Genomic DNA, 18,656 nt, shown 5'->3' on the forward strand with positions numbered 1-18,656 from the left:
GTGGCTCCCCCAAAAGAGCCCACCTGCAGAGTGAGAGCCTCTCACTAGCACAGAATCTCTTTCTTCCCCGGCCAACAGCCCCATCCACTTCAAGACAGAAGAGATGGGAATGGAGAATCCTTAAGGTCAAGCACAGCAGATCCCAGTCAAAAACAACTCACTGGCTAAGTGAAAAAAGCCAGACACAAACGGCCACACATTCTGTGATTCCATGTATATGAAATGCCCAGATTAGACACACCCACAGAGCTACAAAGTAGATGACGTAAACGGAGGAGGGGACGGGGGAGTGCCTGTTGAATGGGTACAGGGCTTCCTTTTAGGGTGATGAAAATGTTCTGGGATCAAATAGTGGTGACGGTTGCACAACTTTGTGAATATACTAAAAACTACTGAATTGTACGCCCTAAAAGGATACATTTTATCTCAACTAAAAAAAGAGAAGACCCATTGAATAATGCAATGGAGTGGTCAGAACTGCAGGTTCTGGAGTCAGACTGCCCAGCCTCATTCCTGGCTTGAGCCACGGGCTGTATGGACTCAAGCAAATTCCTTGGTCTCTCTGTACATTGGTTTCCCTATGTGTAGATGGGGGTAATAATTGTGCCAGCCTCAAAAAGGTGTTGTGAGGATGAAATTCGACCATCACTTGTAGAAAACTTTGGTTGACTGCTTTCCCAATGTCCATCTTCTCCCTTCCTCGCAGACCCTGTTTTCCATTTAGAGGTCATCAAGGTTCTAGGGACACTGACCACACAGCCTTGCCTTAGCCTGACCAGTGAGAGTGACCCTCAGGACCAGTGCAAGGAATTCTGGGACAAAGGTGTTCTATTTCCTGCAGGTGTGAACATAAGAGCACGTGCCCTCCAAAACTGTGGAAGCCATCTGGGAACCCAGAGGCAATGCAGCCTCAGGATGAGGCCACCTGTAAGGAAAGTAGACCGGAGAGACAGAAAGAAACTGAGTCCTTGGAGACACTGAGCCACTGGATCAAGCATCACCTGAAGTCACCCACCCTTTCAGTTACATGAACTAATGAAGTCCCTTTAACGTTTAAGATAGTTAAAGTCAGGATTCCTTCCACTTACTATCAAAAGCATCACAACTCATTCAGTTACATAAAGTCCTTCCCTCTGGGCCTGGCACATAGTTCCCTAAACGTGTGAGCTATTGTGACTTTTTTTCCAAACTTCTCCTATGCTATTCACCAAGGTCAAAGCTATTCATCCTAATGTCTAAAGATGAACACTACTGGCTTATAAGCAGATACCGGCTTATAACCTTATAATTCAATTCCACATCCCTGTTGATGGCAAGCCATAGACAACTCCCTCAAAGACCCTAAAATCAATGCACACAACAATTATTCATGAGGTGGTTTACTGTGTGCCCAGACAAGATGAGGTAGGCAAGAGGAAAGTGTAAGAACAAGGCACCATGGTTATAAGCTGACAGAGGAGTTTATAACCTAATCTGGAAGGCAAGAGCCAGGGCCACAAGACAGTAAAGCCTGTATTTGCCTCCTTATATGATTTAAGCAATTCAAAGTGAAAGCTAAAAGAGTTTGAGGGAAAAAGAGATGAAAGTCTTGGTGGCTTTCTAGTGTCTCCTGGCCCCCTCTGCTCCCACACAGGGGCCTACGCAGATCCAAACACACTCCCTCCGCCATCCAAGAAGGTACAGACTAAACAGCACACCAGAGTCCAGCCCCAGGCCTTGCCTCGCTCCCGCAAACACCAAAGTTCATGTCCATATTCCATGTACATGGCCAGAGACCCAGACCCATTCCCGGTCATGCACAGCAAGCTGGCTAAACTACTCAAGGATTCAGTCAGTTCCTCTTCCCCCAATTTCTTTTCTTCCCGATGCAGTAGAGATGTGATGCATGAAACACTTATTCCACAGAACCCAGGGGCAGGTGGGGAGCCTCAAATCCAGAGAAAGCAAGATGCAATGATGCAAAAAGAGATCAAGATACATGAATATTCATCTTCCTTCCCCTTATGATAGAAACCAAATTTGTGCGGGTGCATTGAGCTCCGTTTCCTCTGAATCCCTCAGAGCGCTCAAGGTCTGTATCTCATCGCTCTGCCTGAACACAGAACGTAATGTGGGGTTCCTGCCTCCAAGGACTGGTGGCTAGAAAGGTGCATACATATGTAAAAAAAAAAACAAACAAAAAAAAAACACCAACCTCTACACTAAGTTCTGTGCATGCCCTATATGTATTTAGACCTCAGTTTAGAAATTGAAAGTCCAAAGACTGGCAGATTTCTTCTTATCCTTCAAGGAGTTCTCTAGAGACCATCCCAGAAGACAAAGCAGAGGCTGACTTATTTCTGGATCCCCTGCCCCGTGCCCAGGTATACAATAGGTGCCTAATTATTGCTTGTTGCAGGAATTAAGTTACAACCTGGGACTTCTGCCCATACGATAGGACTGTAAGTTCTCAAACTCTGTGTCTTCTACCACCTGGGCTGCCTATGTGACCCTGGGGCAATTACTTAACCTCTCTGGGTCTCTCCTCCCCAACACCTGCCCTTCAGGGCTGCTGTGAGAATTTTACCGGCTGCAACGCAAAGTGGCCAGCTCAGAAATATGACACACTGCAGACACGTTCTAAGCTCTCAGTAAATGGCAGCCCTTCTGCCCCAACCTCCCCCCAGCCCCATCACAGTACAAGGTTTAAAACTTCCAGGATCCCAATAAATTCTGGTTGACCGGAACTGACCAGCCCCACCCTTGGGGGTACTCTGTGCCTCTTTCCAATACACCCTGTGCCTTGTTAAAGAACTCAAAGCTATCTGGTCCCAAAACAATGCTTTCGTCTGAAGTCAGAGCCAATGGGGGTAGCAAGTAAAACAAGAAGCCCATGAAGATATCTTGGCCAAGTGAGTTTGGCTGCCAAGGGGCCTTCCTCAGAGGCGGTCGTCCAGGCTGCAGGCCGGTTCACACGGAATGTAAGTGTGCACCAAGGGGTTAATTAGCAATAAACAGATGCCGAGATTCACCTCTGTGCTGTTATTCCCCGTGTGCAGCAAAAACTATAATCGTTCTGTTCTTTGACAGGATGTTTGCATTTGAGCTAAAATTGCCTCCTCCACCCAATTTGCTGCAATTCGGTTCAGCACTGTGGGATGAGGGACTTGGCTCCTCTCTTGATGGCTGGTGGCTGGCCCGACAGAGTCCCCTTCCCACAGGGAATGAAAGAAAGAGATGGACGGGGGAAAGCGGGGAGAAGAAAAGCACAAATCTGTCATTTTATCAAACACAGGCAAAGACTGTCTGCAGGTAGGAAGCTGCTGTCCAACACTTAGACAAACAAAGCATACAAAATGCCCTTTCTTTTGGGGAAGCTGGCCAAGCCGCTGGCAAACAGAGCAGGGAGAGGCTACCTTTGCAGGCACCCACACCCTGCCACTGCCCAGACTGGATGGGCGTCCTGTCTGCTCAGGGCCTGGGGAAGGTGGCCTGGAAGGCTCCATCCCAGCTTCCAGAGATAATTAAATACCCTCAGTGCTCAAGAAGCCACAGACAAGAAAGAGATTCAGTGCCCAAAATACAATTTTAGCCAGTGTGGAATATTAGTCAGCTCATCAGCAAGAGTTTAACGCCCATCTGTTCACTCATTCACCAATGTCTACCAGGTGGCTATCTTGTGTCATGCCGCATGCTTGGTTCTGGGGATACAGAGGATTACCATGAGGCCCACAGTTTGCCCAGGCCTAAAGGATCCGTTATTAGGAGCTTACACTCTAGCCAGAGAGCTGGGCAAGTGAAGCAATGTGGAATCCTCCAGAGCTCATCTCTACCCTCTACCTAACACAGTACTTTGTATAAGGAGGGCTCAACGGAAGACTTGAATAGATCTACTTCTGCTAAATAGTATAATTCCACCTCGCTCTGTAAAAAAAAAAAAAAAAAAAAAAAAAAAAATGGTGGCCTCTATATACTGAGTATCTCTCATGTGCTAGGTAGAACTTTCTCTGTGGTCTGCATCCTACAGGCAAGGAAAGCTGAGGCTTGGGGAGGGTATACCACTTGCCCAGGACCACTTACTTAGCGAGAGCTAAGCCCAGATCTTTGTGCCCCATAGCCCATACCCCTCCATGTCACCCGGCAAGCAGAGGAAAGAACACCCATGTGGGTCCCTCACCCAGCCCCAACTCAACTGGGGGCTCCCCCAAGGAAGTCCCACCATGACTAATGTCCCTGGGATCCTCTTCACAGCCTGGCCCAATGTGGAACAACTTGCTAATGATAAAAATATTTGCTTAACTCAGTGATTGTGGGAAAATAGCCTTTCTTCCACCCTAAGCTCTACCATCATATGTAGTATCCAAAGGAAATGTCACCACCTCACCATTGAGATACCATCTTGGTACTCCGCTGGCCCCTGGCTACCATGTAGGAGGCAAGGAATCCCTGCCTCCTACCTCATCCTCACTGTGGCTATTGATGGAGGAGAGAGGTCAAAAATAACTCAACCTCAACTGAACAGAAGCCATCTATTGGGCATCTAGGAGGTGCTAAGTGCTCATAATGACCACCTTATTTTACTCACACAAAAATTCTATGAAGCAGATATTTTTAGTATTCATATTTTACTGATGAAGAAAGTGAGCCTGGCAAGGTTAAGTGAACTGCCCAAACCCACCTAACTAGTGCAAAGTAATGCTGGGATTCAAGCCTGGCTTTGTTGTACTCCAAGGCTAGGCTATAATGCTCACAAGCCTAAATTTAAGAGAGGAAAGTTAACATGCAGCATGAGTATTGCCCCTCTGTGGTGGGGAGAGGGGAGGAGGGATCACACATTTACTCCAATGCTGCCAAAACTCGAGGCATTTTTGGAACTTTTCTTTGGAAGTCACCTACAGAGGTCAATTACATGCCACCCAGAACTTTGAGATTCAGTACATCATAATTACACATTTGGGGGACCAGAAATACATTATCCACATTGGCTTCCTCTCTTATTCATTATACTCGCCTGCAAACTACCTCAGTTTCCTAAAATCATATTGACTTTCAAATGCCAAGAGATGTCACCCCAGTAACATTCAAAAGAATGCACGGATGCTATCAACAAGCCTGTTGCCAAAGACAGACCCTCGTTTTCCAAGTAAGAATGAAACCGTTTGTTCTTTCAGTCCTGCATTTATTCAAAAAGCATTTTGTGATGCTGGACAGTGTTGCAGGTTGCTAAGGAAACAGGGATAAACATAAAAAGTTGCCTGTCTTGGAGTTCTCAGCATGGGGACAATATCTCAGGCAACTTTTGCAGAAGCCTTCCAGTGCCCCAAATACTATGGATGCAAAGATGGACATACAGTCCCAGACGTCAGGAAGGCTACATTCTAGCAGGTGGCCAGACATGCCGGCTATCCCTCCAGAAGCTGGGTCCCCTAGAGTGGAGAACTACGGAAGACAGAGTGACCACATAAGCTACTGTCCTGGTCCATGCTAGGAAAACAGCCTCCAAAGGTAACCAAAGCAAAGTAACAATCATAATGGACGCTTATATGGCACCTGTCACATAGCAGGTGCTACTGTAAGCAATTAACACATATCATATCCTCCTAACAAATCCACAAAATGGTTACTATGATTAGTCCCACTTTCCAGGTGAGTAAACTGAGGTGCGGAGAGATTCAGCAACTTGCCAAAGGTCTAAAAGTCACCAAGTGGCAGAACTATGATTTGAGGCCAAGCAGTCTGGCTCCAGAGGGCATGATGTTGACGACAACACTGCACTAAGTGGAATGAGAGATGTTCCTGTGGACATGTACACTCTGGTCCACTGGGTTTGAGAAAAGCAGCCACATTACTCTCCTTATTACTCACATCCGATCCCCTGTTGTCTCGGCAGTGAACTCTTGAACTTGAACTCACTCTGCTAAAACATGAAATTTGAACTGTGTGGAATGGGCTAAAGGGAAGAGACATTTCCAAGGGTGAAGCACTTCACTGCAGGCGGGACGATGAGGGACCTGGGAACCAGCCTCTGCCTCCATTACACTCTGGATGTCCCAGGCACAGAGCCACTCAGAGTAATACTCCAAGTGGAAGAGAACTGAGGGGCAGACGGTGCTTCTGGGTCACAGGGCAGAGCACAGGCCACCGCTGTCAATGCTCCACATCACCACGGCGGAGAATAAGGTATAACTTCATCTGGCAACAGCCAAGACGCCTTTGAGCTCTCCATCCTCTTTGGAAGGGCTCCGGAGAGATGGGGCACTCTAGCCCCTTGGCCCCTCTGCTCTAGTGTGTAAGAAGGAGAGTAGCTCTCAAGCTGATGGCAGGGACGAAAAGGTTTTCTGGAGCCAGAAATCCCTGGGTTGGAGTGGAGCCCTGCCACTTCTTCAGTGACACCCCTCGGCCAAGTGCCGTAACCACTGCACGGCTCGGTGTTTGCTCACCTATAAAATGGGGATGAGGGGGATGGGATAACACCCACAACATGGGCTTTTTGAGAGGAATAAGGGACATAAAGCATGTGGCGTGCTTAACACCATTCGTGACCCTTAGCAGCACCAGGAAACATCCAGTGTGATTAGTAAGTTCTAGAAGCCCTCGCCCCAGTTTCCCCCCAGCACAGCACTCTGGAGCCCCTTCTGCGGTCTGGATATTCTCCAGATCTACTTCCCACTCCTCCTGGGTGCCCTGCTGCAATTCTCAGGATCTCTCGCTGTTAAGGTGTTAGGGTACCATGTGACTGAGTTCTGGTCAACGGACTATGTGGGCAGAAGTGATGTGAACGGCTTCCAGGACCGCTCCCACAAAGCCACACCTCAGGATCCTTACTTCTCACTCCCCAGCTGTCAGTTGGATACAGAGGATTCAGCAGAGACTGTCAGAGTACCCTAGAAGACGGCAGGGCCATCCACGGGTGCAAGGAGCCAGGGTCTCTGAACGACTGTGTGGAACAAGCCCCAACCCCTTCCCACCCCACACACCCCATAGCTGGCCTGGCCTGACAAATGCACACAAGTAACCAAGCCCCCAGATGGACTCCCAGGTCCCTGTGAGCTCACTGCTTCCATGACCACTGCCTGCCTCACAGAGTCTAGACGCCATAATGTGGCTGAAGAGAGAAATCGGCGGCTGTGACTGGTTTGGCGTGGTAAGCATGAGGAAAAGCGAGCAACAGCTCACGAGAAGTAGTGGAAGGACCACTAGTCTAGAAGACAGCAGACAGCCCAGCAGCAATGCCACCTGGGCTCAGGGTCAAGCACAGGCTCTTCACGAGAACAGCATAGGGCACTGGAAACAGCATGGTCTTTGAGGCCAGGACCCCAGGATCCATGCCTGCCACGACCTCCCTAGGAAAGGAAAACCCTCTGAGCTTCAGTTTCACACCTGCAAAATGGGGGCGACGATGCCTGCCTCCGTGTCCTGCGACATCATGTTGGTATCTTGAAAACGGCCACGGTGGGTGTATTTACGCCACAGGAATGGACAAATGCTACAAATAGGGGTTTCTTCCTAGAGATTAAACACTTACCAGCACGTCTCTGGATAACAGGTGCCAGATAAATGGAACAGGAGAGGAGGGACAAGGAAAGAGAATTCCAGGCGGAGCAGAGGTCATCCTTGACAGGCAGGAAGTCCTGTGTGGCTGGCCGGCAGAGGCTGGGGAAGAGAGGCTAAGAGGAACCCAGAGAAAGCACTATGAACTGGATCTCGCAGAAGGACCACCCTAAATGGTCGTTGTTTGTTCTAGTTATTGCTGCATAACAAATCACTTCAACATGTAGTGGTTTGAAACAATTGTTTTATTTTGTTTATAATTTTTTAAGTCAGGAATTCAGGGCGGAATGAGCTAGCTGGTTCATCTCTGATTATGTCAGTTGGGGTTCAACTACCCATTTCCAGGACGGATTCTTCCCGCCACGTCCGGTGCCTTGGTGCTCCTTGGAGAGACTGTCTCTCCATCCCGTCCCCACCTCCATGTAGCATCTCAGCCTTCAGGCCTCTCCTTGTGGCCCGGACTCCTCACAGCACGGTGGTCTCAGGACAATCAGATGTCTTATACCCGATGGCTGCCTTCTCAAAAGCCAGTGTTCCGAGGGACCAAGAGGGAAGCTGGAAGGGTTCTTCTGACCTAATCTCAGAAGTCATAGTCATCCCCACCTCATTCTACTGGTGATGAGCAAGTCACGGTCCAGATTCAAAGCAAGGGAACACCCAAGAACATGAATACCAGGAGCCTTGGTTTGTCAAGGACCTTGCTAGAGGACAAGCCACCACACCATTACTGATGGGCCAACGCTCACCGCCCACAATCCAGGACCACCCAGAAGAGGCACAGGAGGTCGAAAAAGGAGAACCCCCAGCCCCGTCCACAAGAAACATCAGACGGGTGGTGGTCACACAGGACAGGGAGGACAAGCGGCAGAGAGTGTCAGAGGCAGAGCGAGGCCTGGCTCGCTGAGCGCAAAAGGCTTTGCAGGAAGGTGACACAGCCGGCAAGTGCACCACGCGCCTTGAAGGATGGGGGAGGCAATGTGGAGAGTTAAAAGGGAAGGAGTGGGCCATCCCTGAGGTCACACCCAGCCTTCCACCACACCTGGACCGCCCTTGGACCAGACCAGGCCGTCTGCACACTTCCCAGTCCAGGCATGCCGCTCAGCCCTGGGCACTCGGCGGCAAGGGTCAGGTAGCGCTCCAGAGCCAAAGCAGCCACTGACTATGCCAGCTCATCACTAGGCCCGTGAGCCTGTCCAGTGCACCAGCGCTCAGGGAGGGGCAGTGGAGTGTAGACCTGTTTACTCTGGCCCGACCTCCTCACCCAGAACCAGCAGGCACCACGACCGGCAGAAAGGCCAGTTATGCAACCACCCTCACAGCAGCCTGCCAGCCCCAGAGATCCGGCCTGGCCGCCTGGGCCCAGGAGCGAGACTGCCACGGCCTACCGGGCCAGCCTGGGCTCCGACTGCCATTTTCCATATAGGTGCGGATGCTCTGCTGACAAACACCTGGGGACAGCAGGGGCCGTGGGAGGGAGCTAAAAATAGCACAGCTGGCACTGGAGAGGCCTTTTCCACATCCTCTGGGTCCTGTTATTCCTCGTGCACAGGCCCTAGGGGCACACACGGGCTGGCACCCAAGCATTCACTCTTCTCAAAGGCTCGTGCTGAGAACGAACGTGGGGGCCTGGGAGCCTTCCTACATCACGTCAGGAGCTGCACCGTCGTCAGAAGTCATGGCAACAGCCTGTCCCGGGAGCTGGGCCTAGGGATCGGAAGGCTGGGTTCACCCTCACACCCCCACATCCCCCAGTGGTCCCTGTCTGGCCACCTCCTCTCTGACCAATCATCAGTGTTCTCCACCTTTTCTGGATCTCAAGCTCTTAATGTTTCTCTTACTTATTTGGCCATTAAGAATTATGGGCCTTACCCTGTTCTTCATTTCTTATGTAAGCGTATACCACCCCAGCTAGACACTTAGAAAAGTCACATGTATGGACGTGTGAGGCGCACACTGCACAATTCCAGGGGCATTGTTCACACTTATGATGTGGATGGTGGCCCTGGAATCACACAACGTGGCTACTGGCGTTGCCCGAGAGGAAACAATGCCTTATGCAAATCTGTACCCCTGGGAAGAGGATAGCCAGGATAATAAAGATTCACAGACTGACCAGCTCGTCTCCTGCTTCCAGATATTGTGCACAGGGTCTGGCAGACGCAAGGCCACAATACCCAATGGTCTAGAAAGAAATCCATGTTGTGATACAATAAGGTATTTCCAGGCTTTGGAGGTGGAGAGCGGCAAGGAATCGATCTTTCTAAGGCAACGGAAGATTCATAACCACTGAATGAGTTAGCACTACCTTCTTCTGAGTGCACAGATTAAATTCTCTGCCCCACCGACATCTGAAATGCACTTTATTTATAACAGATCAGGGAATTCAGATACAGTTACGTGCTTTTCATAGAAGTCCCGTTCTTTTAATAACACAGTTTCAGAGTTTGAGATATGAGCAAACTGTATGTGGGAAGAATAGGGACTCATTCCACATCACGACGCTCAGGTTCATAGTCTAATGATCAGGCTTTACTGGGGGTGTCAGACTCTTCCACCCTCCGTGCCCTCCTGCACATGCATGCACAAATACACACACGCCACACACACCTCGAGCTTTTAAAAATATGCCTGAATTCTGCATCCTAGTCCTAATATCTCCCATGTATGTGTAAATATTAAAAATAGTGGTTTTGGGGGCACCTGGGTGGACCAGTCAGTTAAGTGTCTGATTCTTGATTTCAGCTCAGGTCATGATCTCACAGTTGTAAGATCAAGCCCTGCACAAGCGCAGCGTTGGTTGTGGAGGCTACCTCAGGAAAAAAAAAAAAAAAAAAGTGGTTTTATTCAAAACTTAAAGGAAGACTGATACTCAGAAAAATGCCCCATATTTATTCTGTGCCTCCAAATACCCCCCAACATAGAGAGATGTATGGCACATGGGCCATAGTTAAAAGTCTAATTATGTATTATCTGATATGAATCTCATAGCGGCCCTAGAGTTGTGCAGTGAGCAACCTGTACAACTGCACACAGCATACCTGACTTTGTTCCAGCAAAGAAAAGCAAGAGTTAGAAAGATTAAAAGGACTAGATAATCTTTAAGGTTCATTTCTAGTCATAGTACAGAATTCTCGGAATTTGTGCAAGGGGTCTCACACCTCATCTAGGGATGGTACATGAGTCTCCACACACCAACCCTTCTCTTCAGTCCTATCTATCTATGCCCTAATGTTTTCCCTCACTCTGTGGCACAGATGAGCTAAGCAGAGCCAATCTACCACTACAGGTGGTACACCTGCATGTGGACAGTGCAAGGGTCAGATGTGCAAGGTCCACTGCCTGCCCACCAGGACTTAAACCTGGCTTGGCCCCTCACTACTGTGTGACCCCGGGAAAATCACTCTACTTTCCATGCCTCAGTTTCCTAATCTGATAACACCACCTACTTCACTGGGGTGTTGTGAGGATTAAAATAAGATAACGCACGCAGGGCTTAGAAACCATCAGACACATAGTAAGGACTCAAAATCTATTATCCAAATTCACACATATTCTCTATGCTTCACTGTTCTGATGTACAAAACGGGGATTATAAACGTGCTTACTCCATACGACTGTTTTTTTAAGTTTATTTATTTTGAGAGAGAATCAGCACAAGAGCATGAGGCAGGGAGGAGCAGAAGGAGAGGGAGAGGGAGAGGGAGAGGGAGAGGGAGAGGGAGAGGGAGAGGGAGAGGGAGAGGGAGAGGGAGAGGGAGAGGGAGAGGGAGAGGGAGAGGGAGAGGGAGAGGGAGAGGGAGAGAGAGGGAGAGGGGGAGAGAGAGAGAGAGAGAGAGAAGAGAGAGAGAGAGAGAGAGAGAGAGAGAGAGAGAGAGAGAGAAAGAGAGAGAATCCCAAGTAGGCTCCATGCTCAGTGCAGAGCCCCACAACAGGACTCGATCTCACAAACCATGAGACCATGACGTGACCAGAATTCAAGAGTCGGGCATTCAACCAACTGAGTGCCCCCATAGGAGTGTTTTCAAAGTTAAATAACATAATAAACATAAGGAGCTTAAGACAGTACTTGATGCATAGTAACTACTCAAAAAAAAAAAAAAAAAGTTTGTTACCTTTTTTTCCCCTAAGAAGTCAATTACTCCAGTTGACATAGACTTACCAAAACAAAAGCACCACTACGTGTAGGATCAATGCAATGACTAAGGAGGAAGAGAAAGTGGCTAAGAGAGAATGTCTGAGAATTCACTGCTGTTTGCTACAACACGTAACAGACAGGATGTACTAGAGATTAGAGGTCTTTGTTCTAAGTTAATTCTTTCTGAGGTCAGGAAGTAAAGAGGAGCGTGGGTGAACAGGCACTGAGAGGTAGGGAGGAAAGAACGGGACCCACTCCCTTGCTGGTTTCTCTCTTCACCATTAGAATCGTTTCAAAGCCCTGCCTAGCATTTAAATAGCATCATCCCCTAGAGATCGCTGTTTCGGCTTCATTACAGTCTGTGTTCATAGCGTACAAATAGAAACCTTTGTGATTTTATTAGTTTCCATGCAACTCAGGAGAGATTTGCATGATAACATTTCACCTCCTGACTTAAAAGAAGGGACCAATTAAAAATATAGTGCTTGCACTGCCTGTCACTGGAAAATGTAAAGGTTCCCGGAGTTTTAAAAATCTGTCGTATCTGGTTCACGGCCATAAATCAACCATTCAGTACAACCGATACAATAACCACTGTCTAAATTTTTAGCTTATTCTGTAAGAAATATTTGCAGGATGTCTGCACCCCCTAATAAGAGTGTAACGACAATACGGAAAAATCTAAAGTGTTTTTGTCTGGGCTTCGTCAAGTCCTACACAATCACCAATTCACTCAATACCCCAAAGCTGCCTGGGACCCTGTGGATCTGTGAAGTGCTAACGTAATGTATCTGTGACGAGTTAAAATGTAATACATGGCCCCTGTAGCATGATCTAATTGATGTTATGTAACCTAAGACTATTCAGTACGTTCTGATGTGCTGGTTGTTTACGATTTGGGGGTGGGGAGGATTTTATTTCAGAAATCATTGGGATGTGGGGATCATCCTTTCAGACACTCGCTCCTTTGCCACAGAAGCTCTGGGCATCTCCTCCCACTTCTCGTGGCTGAAATGCTCCATGGAACAGAGCCCAGATGAACATTCTCACCCTGGAGTTGCCTTCTGGGGCAAGTCAAAGAAAAGCATCAAAGTAGGTTGATTTGTGTGACCTCCTCTTTAATGAGATGTTTCTTTTTATGCCTAACCTCAACCAAGCCAGCCTATCATGGCACACCACTTACAGTCTATAATCTAAGATGTTTTCAACCTGGCCTCCACCCCCAAAATTAAAACTAAAACCTCAATAAGTGATGTGGCTATTTCCTTCGAAGTAATAGCAGAGTCACAAAATACTACTTCTGAGACTTTTTTTTTAATGACAAGTTTGATGATATTTCCAAAAGGGCCTCTGTCCTCAGATTGTAATTCTCAAATATGCCATCTCATCGAAGTCAACATTGATGTTTCGGGAACACATCAGTCAGATTTCAATCTTGTGATTTATAATAGAACCAGAACTGCCCATTTACCTTGAATGATTTACCACTGGGTTCTTTATCAGGCACAAATGATAAAGAATCTGACTGTAGAAATGGCTAGTTCTTGAAATCACTGAACCTGAGAACATGTTACACAGTGAAAACTGAGGCCCAGGGACAATGACTTGCCTAAGACACCAGAGCCACTCGTGTGTTAAAATCAAAAATCCAGAGGCGCCTGGGTGGCTCAGTCGGTTGAGCATCTGACTTCGGCTCAAGTCGTGATCTCATGGTTCTGGGTTCGAGCCCCACATCAGGCTCTGTGCTGACAGCTCAGAGCCCGGAGCTTGTTTTGGATTCTGTGTCTCCTTCTCTCTCTGACCCTGCTCCGCTCCTGCTCTGTCTCTCTCTGTCTCTCAAAAATAAATAAACATTAAAAAAAATTTTTTAATAAAAAAAACTTCACACTCAGAACAGATACCATCAAATCAGACTCCGCCAGCAGAGGGACAGTTGTCCTGTCTGCTCTGCTGTCAGTGTGGACAGCACCTCAAGCAAAAAAGGCCAGGCTGGGCACTTCTCAGGGGACTCCCACTTACCAACCCTTAGAGGAAAATTACTAGCTGCCCCAATGACAAACACAAGCACCACGGTGGAGAATGTGTCTGGGAGGAAAATGTACCTGAAGATAATGGGGGTCATCTCCAGGAGGGAGGATTTGGAACAATTTCTTTTTCCTTTTGTTTTCTTTTTTTTCCTGTATGGTAAAATAGTCCTAACATAGAACTTAACCATCTTAACCATTTTTAAGTGTACAGGTCAGTAGTATTAAGTACATTCACACTGTTGTACAGAATGCTTTCATCTTGCAAAACTGAAACTTGGTACCCATTAAACAACGCCCCATTGCCCACACTGCCCTCCTTCCTAAAGCCTCTGGTAACCACCATTCTACTTCTGTCTTTATGACTTTGACTATTCTGGGTACTTCATAAAGTAGAATCATACGGTATTTGTCCTTTTGTGTCTGGCCCCTTTCACTTAGCGTAACATCCTCAAGGCTCATCCATGTTGTAGCATGCTTTAGAATTTCCTTCCTTTATAAGGCTGCGTGGTTCTCCGCTGCATGTACAGACCACATTGTGTTCACTCACTCATCTGTCAATCAACATTTGGGCGGCTTCCACCTTTTGGCTTTTATGCTGCTAGGAACATGGGTCTCCAGAAGTGGAATTACTGAATCATATGGCAATCCAATTTTTAATTTTTTTTTTTTTGAGGAACCACAAATACTTTTTTCCACAGTGACTGCATCATTTTATATTTCCATCAACAGTGTACAAGGATTCCAAATCTTCAAAGCTTAGCCAACACTTGTTATTTTCTGTTATTTTTTTTATAGTAGGCATCCTAGTAGGTGTGAGGTCTCCTTTTTTTTTTTTTTTTTTTCTTTTTCCTAATGACTTTCTGTGCATTTCTACAATGAACATACATTGCCTTTAGGATTAAGGACAAAAGTATAAAACACTGAAGTTGAAAAAGGAATCTTATGGATGGATAAAAGACTTGAATATAAGACTTGAAACCATAAAACCCAGGCAGTCAGCTCCTTGAAATCGGTCCTGGTCGTGATGTATCAGATTTGACACTAAAAACAAAGGCGACAAAAACAAAAATAAACAAGTGGAACTACACCAAGCTAAAAAAAAAAAAAAAAAAAAAAAACCTTTGCACAACAAAGGAAACTATCAACAAAATGAAAAGGCAATCTGCTGAATGGGAGAAAATATTTGCAAATCACGTATTTTATAAGAAGTTAATATCCAAAGTACATAAAGAACTTATATAACCCAATAACAAAAGAAAACAAAAACAATGCAATTTAAAAAATGGGCAGGAGATCTGAATAGACACTTCTCCAAAGAAGGCATCCAGATGGCCAACAGGTACATGAAAAGATGCTCAACATCACTCATCATCAGGGAAATACAAATCAAAGCCACAATGGGATACCACCTCATACCTGTCAGAATGGCTATTATCAAAAGGACAAGAAATAAAAAATGCTGGTGAGAATGTGGAGAAAAGGGAGTCCTCGTGCACTGTTGGTAAGAATGTAAACTGGTGCAGCCGCTGTGGGGACAGTATGGAGAGTCCTCAAAAAATTAAAAATAGAGCTACTATTTTTACATTTTACATGATGCAGCATTTCGACTTTGGGGAATTTCTCCAAAGAAACCAAAAACACTAACTCAAAAAGATATCTGCACCCCCATATTCATTGCAGTATTAATTATAAGACGCAATATATAGAAACAAACTAAGTGTCCATCAATGGAGGAACGGATAAAGAAAATGTGATTTTAGACAGAGAGAGACAGAGAGAGAGAGAGAGAGAGAGAGAGAGAGAGAGAGAGAGAGAGAGAAAGAAAGAAAGAAAGAAAGAAAGAAAGAAAGAAAGAAAGAAAGAAAGAAAACACACAGACAATGGAGTATCATTTAGTCATAAAAAAAGAATGAAATCTTGCCATCTGCCATAACATGGATGTTATTGAGGGTACTATGCTAAGTAAAATAAGTCGGACAGAGAAAAAGAAATACCATATGATGTCACTTATATGTGGAAACCAAAAAGAAAGGGAAAAAAAAAAAAAAGAAAGAAAACCAAGCTCAAAGATATAGAGAACAGACTGGTGGTTGCCAAGGGCTGGGAATGCAGGGTGTATGAAATGATGTAAAGGGAACCAAAAGATACAAACTTCCACTTATAACATCAATAAGTCATGGGGGGATAATGTGTAGCAAAGCAACTATAATCAATAATACTGTATTGCATATTCAAAAGTTGTTAAAAGAGTAGATCTTAAAAGGTCTCAGAACAACAGAAAGTAATCTCTAACTCTGTAAGGTGACAGATATTAACTAGGCTTATTGTGATTGTTTCACAATATATACAAAAATCAAATTATTATGTTGTATATCTGAAACTAATAGTATATTAGTTTAAAAAAAAAAAAAGAAATCTTACAAGGAAAATAGGGTTGCACCCGAGCTTAAGGAAAGGATGCCATTTTGAATACTGAGGCAAACCACTGACTTCTCTTGTAGGTTCAGCTAAAGACACCATTCCTATGCCCGTTGAGAATCTTACACCTGATCAGTTGTGGCTGACACAATCCGCAGGACGAAAGGCCATAATGCATGGGTAGCTAAAACAATTCCTTTAAACACTATGAGGAAAATGCTCCCAGATGCAAAAAGAAAAGAAAAAAAAAAATGTATACAAAGCTGTAGCCAGCTAATACTGGTCACGAAACTCCCCAGCACTTGGATAAACCCTGTCATCTTCCAAACCTTCCTCCAAGCCTGAGAGTCCTTTCTCTGAGTTTTCCACTTGATCATCATTAGACGCCCACTTTTTCCCCTTCCAGAGCTATAAAGGGTCTATACTCCAAAGTCACATGAAGGGAAAATAAATCAATGCAGCCACTGCTCCTGAAGAGGGGCAGAACTCTGCTCCTGTGTAACGTGTACATAGAAAAGACCCCCACGGAGCCCCGTGACTCCCAGGATCTGGGCCACAGGCCACCCGGGGCCCCATGCTATCAGTTAACCAGACAATGCTTTTTACTGGAAAAGCCAAAATCTCCCCACAGTGAAAACACTCTTTCTACCGGTCTTTATATAACACTTCTCTCTTTGGGGGTGAGGTCACTTGTCATGACTTATTCGTTAAGACAAAGGTGCAGGAACTAAAAGCAAAATCCACCCAATTATATATTTACCCAACGTCTAGCTCCCAGAAAGGAAATTATATTTTTCTTGGTGTGAACATCTCCTTCTCCCCCCTACTCTCCCTCACCTTCTCCTCTTGCATGTTCTCCTTCCTTTTCTGGTTTCCTTCTGTTCCGCGGACCAGGGGAAATGGCAGAAGTAGTATATGGAAGCCCAGAGAAGAGGCGTAAGATGAGCAGTTGGGAGGGACAAGCCTTGATTCTAGGGAGCAGCCGTCCTTAAATGGTACAAAAAGAGGCCCCAGATCACTATCTGCTCTCTGCCCTTTGGGAAGAGCCGACACCTAGAAAGCAGAGTCCGCCTCCGGCTTCTTAACAAAGGATCCACACTCTACATCTGGATTCTTGGCATGGCCCCTGATTCACATCTGCTCCCAGCCAAGACCAGCACTAAACTATGAAGGAAGCTGAAGTTTGGAACACAGTGCATGCACCATTGACAAAGAGGTGACGTGATGGCCCGGGGACAGCCAAAACCTCCACCCGCAGCGTCTAACAAGACCAGACACATCCTGGAGGTTCAAACTATCAGAACCAACGGCCAAAATGGGCCACCTTCCAAACTTCGGGGAATAGGACAAGGAAAACTCTCACTACCCCAGGTGAAGGACACCAGCAAGTCATTAAGAGAAAAAGAAAGTGGCCTGCACAGGAGCAACACCATTATGGGCATTCTACCCCTCCACAACATTGCTGCCTTTAACCACCACCCAGCTCATGGCCTCCCTGGGCTGGATTTAGAATCTGAAATCTACTCTCCACTGAGATTGGCTCTGGGTGTCATGGAAACAGACCAGAAGCAAAGAGGGGCTAGTGCAAGGAGAAAACTCTTTCTCTCCACTCATTCTAAGGTGGGCTTGTCCTCCATGAAACAGTGGCCTCAGGAGATCATGAACACCCCCATCCCCAATGATGATGGGGCACAGGGCTCCCAGCACCGGCACCGGGGAGGAAGTAGAATCCAGGCCCAAATCTCCCTTCCACCTCTGTGACTTCATAATACCATGTGCTTCTCAACTCGTGAGACCAAGTTCCTGTTTGTTGTCCACTAACCTGCCAACTTCAGTCTCTCTGCTCCCAGACTTAGCAAAAGTCACTACAGAAGGAAGAAAAGAAGTAAAGGGCGAAAAGCAGAAGGAAGGCACGAAGAAAGGAATACAGGCATGTCTGCTGATTAGCTTTCACATGTCCAGAGTCAGCCAGATCTGGGTTCCTCAGAAAACATGGTAGGGAACCCAGTGAAACAGCACAGAGAACAGAAAGTAAATGAGATGTCTTAAATAATTTCGCGTTTGGCCAGGTAAAGAAGCATTAGTCATACAGGTAATGAGATCTTACAGGGAGATGAGGATGTTAAGTACATCCATTCAGGACCTGGAGTGTCAGTTACATTTCCAAATTGGCAATGAGACAAAGACAATCACCAAATAATGCTGAAAACAAAGCAAATTCCATTTCCATTCTTTTGAAGCTCCCCTCCTGTCCCCTGCCTGACTCACCCACCTCGCAGACAGCTGCTCATCATGAACTAAATCCTTGTTATCCGCTGGCCAAGAGAGACCTGGGTGGCGTGAATAATTGAAAGCCAGGAATGACTCAAACATCGTGTCACCAAATCAAGCCCATCCCTTTCACCCAGACTTTCTCCACAGCTCCTAACAAATTACCCAGAAAAAAAGAGCAAAACATAATTGCACCTACTACACTCCCACCCGGCCCCCAGCTAACTGTGATGGAAAGGGCCCTTCCAACATATACTTAAATGACTCAATTCCTG

At 46.3% G+C, this 18,656-nt stretch overlaps 1 protein-coding gene and 1 long non-coding RNA gene across 9 annotated transcripts in view; both read right to left on the reverse strand.

Moving 5' to 3' along the window:
- Nucleotides 1-18,656, reverse strand: part of KCNMA1 (potassium calcium-activated channel subfamily M alpha 1) — a 726,630-nt gene that overhangs the window by 698,875 nt on the left and 9,099 nt on the right. The gene's annotated exons all lie outside the window — the stretch shown is intronic.
- On the reverse strand, nucleotides 14,430-17,838 carry LOC122232114. Its single transcript, XR_006209474.1, has 3 exons — nucleotides 17,674-17,838; nucleotides 16,948-17,097; nucleotides 14,430-14,733 (listed from the first exon to the last, which is right to left on the reverse strand). It is a non-coding gene; the product is annotated as an uncharacterized LOC122232114 (long non-coding RNA).

Source organism: Panthera tigris, chromosome D2 (assembly GCF_018350195.1).
Source record: "Panthera tigris isolate Pti1 chromosome D2, P.tigris_Pti1_mat1.1, whole genome shotgun sequence".
Taxonomy (NCBI): Eukaryota; Metazoa; Chordata; class Mammalia; order Carnivora; family Felidae; genus Panthera; species Panthera tigris.